This window comes from Chinchilla lanigera, unplaced genomic scaffold (assembly GCF_000276665.1).
Source record: "Chinchilla lanigera isolate Chin_1 unplaced genomic scaffold, ChiLan1.0 scaffold00046, whole genome shotgun sequence".
Lineage (NCBI taxonomy): Eukaryota > Metazoa > Chordata > Mammalia > Rodentia > Chinchillidae > Chinchilla > Chinchilla lanigera.
The window spans coordinates 17,426,520-17,434,274 of NW_004955447.1; the positions used below are offsets into that span (position 1 = coordinate 17,426,520).

The 7,755-nt window shown below is 42.2% G+C and overlaps 1 protein-coding gene across 4 annotated transcripts in view; it reads left to right on the forward strand.

Annotated features, from left to right (window-relative positions):
- Positions 1–7,755, forward strand: part of Scfd2 (sec1 family domain containing 2) — a 406,746-nt gene that overhangs the window by 84,530 nt on the left and 314,461 nt on the right. The window lies entirely within an intron of this gene.

A 7,755-nucleotide genomic window follows, 5' to 3' on the forward strand; every position in this document is an offset into this window, starting at 1 on the left:
AGCTCACTTTGTAGCCCAGGCTGGTCTCGAACTTGCAACGATCCTCCTGCCTCAGCCTCCCGAGTGCTGGGATTACAGGCGTGCGCCACCACGCCAGGCTTGGACACTTCAAATTACAGCATATGTAAAATAAAGAGTATACGTATCATGCTCCCATTTCCCTATCCCCACCATACTGCTCTTTAAAGTAACTTTTATTACGTTAATGTCTTCCAAGCATTTCCTGCGTAGTTCGATAAGAAAGTAAATAAATAAACAATGAGAAAAATAGAATTGAAGTGCATACCAGTAGTAGTATGGTTTTCATTTTGATATTTTCTCACTCTAATCAGACTTTTGTGTACCCAGCAGAAAGTACCATGAAATAAACTTAATTTTACAGTTGTGCTTTATTTTAAACATTATGTATATTTAAAAATTATTTTAAATTGTGTTAAGTTTAAAGCGCAAGGAGATATTGGTGCAAGTTCAGAAAACTGTTGAACAGTGTCAGCTAAGCTTAAGTGTTCACTTACCCAGCAGCTCCCCACCCTGGACGTACAGCCAATAGGAACGAGTACTTACATTCACCGAAGCGTGTGTTAGAATGCTCATACCATCATTACATATAATGGCCCCAAAATATAAAACATACGTGTGCTTCAATAGTAGGATGGATAAAGAAACTAATGTAGTCATACAGAGTAATAAAACACAGTAGCGGAGAAAAGATTAAGATTTTTAGGTAACGTTAAACAATTACATGTGTAGGGCTGCATTTAAAGGAAGTTCAGAAACAGGCAGAAAATAATCTGTTGTAATAGAGATCAAAGTAATGGTTTACCTTGTAGGGATTGTTGACTGGCTAGGAGTCTTCTAGAGCGCTGGGTGTGTTCTAGTCCTTGATTGGGGTCATGATTACATGGACAGACATGTATATAAAATTTGAACTGTATGCTCCTTGAGTCTGGAGTCTACCTGCTCATGTTCTGGGCAGGTAGCTCCTTCTTTGGTGCAGGACTTTTTCATATATTCTAGACAAAGGTTTTTACAGAGCTGGGAATAGATTTTTATTATTATTTTTCTCTTCCATTAGTCAGTACGCTTCCATTTCTCTTTTACTTTCAGGAATTCTTTTCTTCATTAAATGAAAAAGAAGTACATGATAGGTTCACTATATAAAAACGCTGAAGTTCAGTAATTACTACAGCTACTTGAATGTTCTCGTCTAATGCTCCTTTGTTGCCTGATATATCTATAAAAGTATATTTAGGTCTCTCAGCTGGAAATTCTGTTCATGTTGCATTATAATATGTAGGAATTCTTTTCAGTTAGGTATAGAGTTTCTTTTTGGAGGTGATGACATTGTTCTGAAACTACATAGCACTGATGGCTGTACAACTATGTGAATATATCATAGCCCACTGAACTGTAAGCTTTAAGGGTGAATTTTATATGAATTATATTTAATAAAACTTTTATTTAAAAAAGCACTCTTAGATTATATCATTGTGAGAATAAAATATTTGGCCAGTTTTTCCAGAGAAGTGATGGAGAATGCAGATTATAAGAATTTGGCAGAGGAAGAGTGTGAGACCCCCAGCTGTGAAGGAAGCTCTTTAAAGCTGAGCAGGCTCACTTTGCAGCAAGTAGAAAGCACTGCAGAAACCCTCGGAACTGGGCACAATCCCTGTGATTCCCTACAGTGCTAGAGAAGGAGAAGACGAAAGGGATTCCAAGAGAGAAAAAAAGGAGCTCCTCTGCAAAGGAACATATGCTCATCCTGAGATGAGCATATATTCTCGTCAGCACATCCTCAGTACTGGAGACAGTGAAGCAGTACTTTATTTTCAACCAATAATCGCAGACCCAGATGTACTGTTAATAAACTATGAGGGCAAGAATCATTTTTTTCAGACAATAGAAATACTTTATTCAGCAGACTTTTTCTGAGGAAGTTGCTGGAGGATGTCCAGCAAAACAAGGTGGCAGACCAAGAAAGAAAAACCAAGGGAGTAACCAGATAATGGTCCACTTGAAGAAAGCGGTCGAGAGCGTTTCGGGCTGATGGCCGTGAATGGAGGCCAGGAGTTCGTGTGCCTCAGTGGGGCGGGGGCTGACCGTGATGGAGAGGAGAGGCACCTGGATGTCCGGAATGCCAAGTCCACGTTCTCTAAAACCGAGGAGTGAATTCTAGAACAGAGATTACGAGCACGACGAATTTATTGAAATTTATTGAAAGAAAGAAAGAAAGAAAGAAAGAAAGAAAGAAAGAAAGAAAGAAAGAAAAGCTTCTATTTAAGAGAGGCAGAGGGAGCCTGGAAACCGGGTTGCCCCGACCTTAAGCAAGGCCAAGAGGTGAGGCAGGTTCAAGATGGGACAGAACTGTTGTCAACCAATAAGATTCTAAGTCTAAATATAAGCTTAGGTAATATTGGTGCAATGGGAAGTCACAAGGTGGGTGTGAGGTGGGACAAAACTATGGGGAACCAGTAAGATTACAAGTGTAGTTGCTTAGGTAATACTGATTAAGTGGGGATCAAATTGAGAAGCAAGTCGTGTAGCAAGCACTCAGGGGGTGGGCAAGGCCTTTCCTCGAAGGTCTGATCTTCCAGCCCAAGGTGATTGGTGTCTATTTGGGATATCAGTCAGTGCTGTGCAGCGTCAGAATATCAGCACATACTTCCTTAGGGAAATAGGTGAGTGTAGTCCCTCGTCTTTTCTTGAATATGCAGTGAATATGCCTCCAGCCACAGCTGTCTTCCATGCTGACCTTTCCAAGGTCCCGCCCTGTCTAACTGCCTACAATGTTTCTAAATAACTTAGCTCTGTATAATAACAGGGTTTGAGAAGTGTTGGGTATGATGAACTCTAAAAACGAGGTAGATAGTATATTTAAGATTAGACTAGTTTGAAGCTTTGATTAAGGTAGGTAATGAAAACAAAATGAAACACTATAGAACATTCTAAGAGCAAAAAAAGTCTTAAGAGAATGAGGAAATGCAATCATAGCACACAGCTTGGCTTTGTTGTGAAACTATATAATTTATAAGTTTGTAAACATTATTGATTGATTTTTGAACTTTTAGAATCAAGGTATTGAAAACACACATACATTTATAAGTACAGATAAAAGCTTAGATCATATTGGTCCAATGGGAAGTCACAGGTGGGTATGAGGTGGGACCCACCTCATGTTGAATTATGGTTATGGAATAAACTATGAATGCTATTAATCTTGACAGTAAAAATAAGAGTACAGATGGTTTCAAAGATGAAAGGGTCAAAAAGAAGAAAAGGACAGGTAAGTGGCTTAATATCCTCTTCCTACATCTTAAACAGCCCCTGTGGTACCTTCCATAGTTGACACCAAAAAAGAAAGTTTAAGCATATAATGTTGAGACAGAAAAATAAACCACCCAGGGACCCACCCCGCCCCCCAAGAGCTCAGCTAGGAGCCTGTCAGATGATGTTATGTCTTGTTCTTACTTTGCTGCTTTTATTTTTGGTACCGGGAGTTGAACTCAGCCCCTTGTGCTTGCCAGGCAGGTGCTGTGCTGCTGAGCTAACCCCTGGCCTTTGTTCTTGCTTCCATAGCAGCAGTGTCTGTGCCTGGCCGTGCCCACTCCTGCCTTTGCCTCGCCAGCTGCTTCGCAGCCCCGTGTCTCCCTCCCCGCACCTTCCCGCCGCACTCCGCCTTTCCGGTTGAGCTGCTTCACAGCCTCCTGTTCTCTGGCCCGGCCGGCGAGGCGGGCCAGATGTTCAAGGTTGTAAACCTGTCACCTTTAAGTAACAGCCCTTGTTTGGCTCCCTACCCTGCTACAAGTTCTACATAACAACTGCCCTGCGCCAGACTGGGGCTCAGACTCGGGGTGCCGAACTCCTCCGGGCCTGCCATCGTAATAAACAGCGTGGCTCCCTCCACCTCTCCCAGTGCCGCTGTTTCCTGCATCACCGGTAAATCTGACTTTGCTGTAACATTTGGTAAAGTCCAAAGCTGCTGTGACAGTGTAAGTTATAAAAGTAACCAGCAGGTGAGGAAAAAAATACTGAGCGATCAGAAGCAGATACTGTCTCCTTATAGACTGCGTCCTGATCTCTTTGGCGGTGGTGTTCCCACCCCTTTTCCTTGCTTTTTGTCATTCTCACAGGGTCTCTGGGGAGTGGGCGTAAACACTTGCGCTCAGGTGGCCTCTAGAGCCTTCTGAATATTATTTACAAGACGCCTAAACCATCCTTCTTCATACACACGGTTTTGGCTTTCTTATGTCAAACTAACATTCCAGGTTTTCTCTACTGGTGCTGCCTACCAGTGAACAGTTTAATTTTAGCAGAGTTACCTCCTTGTCGGTTTATTGGTAGGAGTTATTTAAATGGGTTCCTGAAAAATCTGTGTTTTCCAAAGTTATATGCTGGTATCAGGGCTCATGGTGAAAAAAGTTAACAATCAGTGGCAGCCCTTCCAAAAGCCTGTGCAACTTTGTGTGTGTGTGTGTGTGTGTGTGTGTGTGTGTGTCTTTTTTGAGACAGAGTCTCACTATGCAGTGCAGGCTGGCCTTGAGCTCACTTTGTAGCCCAGGCTGGTCTCAAACTCACAATGATCCTCCTGCCTCAGCCTCCCGAGTGCTGGGATGCCTCTGCAACTTTGTAATCAGAGCATTGACAAGAACGATGGAATCTTGATAAAAAATGCTGACAGTTAAAAATACATACATAAATGTTACAGCAAGTGTAGGGCTTGATGTGAACGGAGGAGTTGAAGGTAGCTCCTTGGAAGTTGGTACAAGAGCAGTCTAGGTTGTTTTGTTATGGAGGCAAAGGCAGTAGGCACCAAAGATCAGGATATAGTGAGCAGGAAGTACTTCTAAGACCAGACTTACGGCCAGCAGAGCCGAGAGGAAGAGCTGGGTGATGGGTGCTTCGTGAACGATGCAGTTCTTTTTGTGGCTGTGGTATTCAGCTGTGTTCATTTGCTTTGTGCTTGGTCACCGTTATTTGATGGTACAAAATATTTAAATAGTGGAGAAGTCCCAAGTGGATGGTGTGTCATATTAACATTATTCCTGTTTGCCTATTAGGTATAAACCAATAAACCAGAGTCTTAGCAGAGCATATTATATTTAAATGTTTCAATACACTTTGCCTTCATTGTGGTAAAAAATGATTGAAAAGGAGAAAAATTAAATGCTGATACTGGGTTTCTGGGACTGCAAGTCTTATAAAACATGTAAGTCTGCTATTCAAATTCCACGTACCACCTAATCATCCATGTTTGCAGGAATCTGATGAACAGAAAACATGCAGTGATATTATGGTTATTTCTTATATCAAGACATTCTTTAAAACATAGCCAAACATATTGTTTTAGACAAAATTTCTGTTAGTGGCTGGCCTCTCCCCTCCTGATAGCTACAGGATTAAGTCAAACATGGCGCTGAAAACATGCTCTGAGAACCTTAGCGAAGAGTTAGGTATGTGTAGCTACTTTAAATGTGTTTTACTAAGCCATAAAACAGGTTGAGCAAGCTATAATTTGTTGTGTTTGGAGTAATGAGAATAGGTCTGATAAGGCATTTGAATTCAACTGAATAAATTTTAAGGGCTACAGAGAATATTAAAATAAAATGTTATATCTTTTTCTTTTACAAATTTGTGCCCTTTTCCTCCAGAGCTCATTATGTTTAGATGAGTTTTTTTAAACTTAGCTTAATGTTAGCCAGGCATGGTGGCACACACCTGCAACCCCGGCAATCGGGAGGCTGAAACAGGAGGATCTCTGTGAGTTCGAGGCCAACCTATTCTACGTAGTGAATTCATGGCTAGCCTGTTTTACATAGTGAGACCTTGTCTCAAACAAACAAACAAACACTTATCTTAATGTTGAATGAAAGAAATCGGGCACACAAGCTTAAATATTGCACGGTTTCTCTAATATGAGAAACCCAAAATAAAAGATAACAAGAAGTAGGGAGACAGCTCTCTCTCAAAGGGGAAGGGGATCAGGAGATGGAGGGAGGAGAGAGGGAGCAGAGGAAAGGGATGGGAAAAATTAAAATGTATTATGTACATGTACCAATTCCCACAAAAATGTAAACCTTAAATAGAATTCGTGGCTGATGATGCTTTATTTTTCTATTGACTAAATTGAAGTATAGTGTCTGTTTTTCTTTTTATAAATAAAAAAATTAAGTTTAAAGCATTTCTTACCTGAAAACCACTTTCAAAGATCATTATCATTTTCTAAAAAATGTCATATATTATGCAGGCAATATAAAATAACTTTCATTTTGTGGTGTAAAAATTGTATTGCAAAGCCATCTGGCGCGATATTTTTAAATTACTGTGTGAAGCTGCCTGGCCATTTTTTTTTCTTTTGCAAAGCGAGGTTTCAGTAACTGTTCTACCCATCAGTTTTTGAGCATCTGTTTCTAGTTGCTTGTTGCTTAGTTAATGTGAAGTAAGAAACTTTATTCAAATCATTTATCCCACTACAGCATGTTGTAGTTTTTAATTAGTTGGTTTCCATTTGACTTTTTTGTAAGGTTGTGATAAAAGTTAAATTTTGAGAATATCAGAAGTCTGTATTTTAAAGTATCTTTATGCAGTACTTTATTTTACTAAGTCTCGGCATCTTACGGATTTTTAGGAAAAAGTTCTGCTTTCATGACGAATCTGATGAAGTGTTACTGGCATGTGTGCGCAAGAGGAGAGTGTGCGGGACTGTGTGGAAAGGGCGCCGCTCGCTGCCCGGCAGATGAGGGAGGGGCCCACGCTTGGGCAAGGGGCAAAGGGACGGGCGAGGCCCCTCCCTGCGTGCCACTCACGGCGCTCTTGCTCTCCAGAGTCTATCCCGACCAGTTGGCAAGAAGGAACTTTAAAATTTTTAATCTCTTCAAAAAACTACTGAAAATACAGGAAGATATGCTACAGGCCTTTAAGCTTCTTATGGCAAGATCTGTATTTTGTGTGTGTGTTTGTGCGATCTTTAGCAAAAGTATTAAGTGATACCTGCTTTCTAACCTTGCAGAAGACACTTAGGTGTCAGGCCTCTGGTGGGCTCACAAGCGCTGCACATGCCGTGTGGGCTGCCTCGGGGTGTTGCCATGAGACAGAGCAGTGGGCACGTGGGCATAGTCACTGTGTAAGGCACGAGGTGCTGAGTAAGTGTAGACGGGTTCCCTGTCAGGACTGAAACACGTAGAAGTGGATGAACTTGAATTTCAGGGTCGGAGAGTTGGTGCACCAGTAGCACATGTGTGAGACATGGAGAAATGGTAAGTTGTAGCTGTGTTTTCCCCGTTGCCCTCCGTTGTAGTCGGGGTTTACAAGGGGAAACAGCGCAAGACACACAATGTATAGGGTTATTTTATGAGTCACCCAAGGAGTCATCTACAAAGAGGGCAGGAGATCTGCTCACACACTGAAGACCAAAAGAAACCAGCTGAGGCCCTGGATCCCATGGCAATGCCCTGCACGAGTCCAGCTGAAGGCCTAGAGCCCATGGCAATGCCCCCCATGAGTCCAGCTGGCCTAGAGCCCACAACTATGTCTCATGCCTGTTTTAAGGATCTGCACTGGGAAGGCCCAAAGGTCAGTGGTGGAAGCTAGAAAGTCTGCCAGCGGGATGAAGGATCTGTGCTAGCAGGCTGAGGGATCTGAACTGGAGCCAGGAAGCGACGCTCAAAGTAAGAACCAGGGCTCCCCTGAAAAGTACCGCAGCCGTCCTCAGCAACAGGGAGGTCCTGAGCCCCTCTGACGGCGAGAATAGCTGAGTTC